This window comes from Triticum aestivum, unplaced genomic scaffold (assembly GCF_018294505.1).
Source record: "Triticum aestivum cultivar Chinese Spring unplaced genomic scaffold, IWGSC CS RefSeq v2.1 scaffold81007, whole genome shotgun sequence".
NCBI classification, from domain to species: domain Eukaryota; kingdom Viridiplantae; phylum Streptophyta; class Magnoliopsida; order Poales; family Poaceae; genus Triticum; species Triticum aestivum.
The window spans coordinates 1-832 of NW_025303511.1; the positions used below are offsets into that span (position 1 = coordinate 1).

Sequence of the window (832 nt, forward strand, 5' to 3'; positions counted from 1 at the left end):
ACCGGATCCCATCAGAACTCCGAAGTTAAGCGTGCTTGGGCGAGAGTATTACTAGGATGGGTGACCTCCTGGGAAGTCCTCGTGTTGCATTCCCTTTTTAATTTTTTTCGCGCCGCTTGCAAAACAAAACGCACGTGTAAGTAATATATTTACCATGTTTTATTATTTTGCATGAGTGCGGTAAGTCATAGCTGGGTGCTCACGATTCACGGGTCCAGCGTCGGCGTTGTGGCGCGGCAAGCGTGCACTGGTGCGGTTGAGAGGGAGGGGTGGAAACCGCGTTAAACTCGTCTCCGTAGTTGAGAGGGAGCGGCCAAAGCAATGTGCAATCGTCTTTGTAGTGGAGCTGGGAGGGGCAAGGATAAGGAACGAAGACCGGGGTAACATGTCGGATGCGATCATACCAGCACAAAAGCATCGAATCCCATCAGAACTCCGAAGTTAAGCGTGCTTGGGCGAGAGTAGTACTAGGATGGGTGACCTCCTGGGAAGTCCTCGTGTTGCATTCCGTTTTTAATTTTTTCGCGCCGCTTGCAAAACAAAACGCACGTGTAAGTAATATATTTACCGTGTTTTATTATTTTGCACGAGTGCGGTAAGTCATAGCTGGGTGCTCACGATTCACGGGTCCAGCGTCGGCGTTTGGCGCGGCAAGCGTGCACTGGTGCGGTTGAGAGGGAGGGGTGGAAACCGCGTTAAACTCGTCTCCGTAGTTGAGAGGGAGCGGCCAAAGCAATGTACAATCGTCTTTGTAGTGGAGCTGAGAGGGGCAAGGATAAGGGACGAAGACCGGGGTAACATGTCGGATGCGATCATACCAGCACTAAAGCAC

The 832-nt window shown here is 51.4% G+C and overlaps 1 non-coding gene and 1 pseudogene across 1 annotated transcript; both read left to right on the forward strand.

Annotated features, from left to right (window-relative positions):
* LOC123179457 (uncharacterized) lies at positions 1–93 on the forward strand (annotated as a pseudogene).
* Positions 94–390: 297 nt separating this feature from the next.
* LOC123179456 (5S ribosomal RNA) lies at positions 391–509 on the forward strand. Its single transcript, XR_006490383.1, has one exon. It is a non-coding gene; the product is annotated as a 5S ribosomal RNA (ribosomal RNA).
* Positions 510–832: the final 323 nt, after the last annotated feature.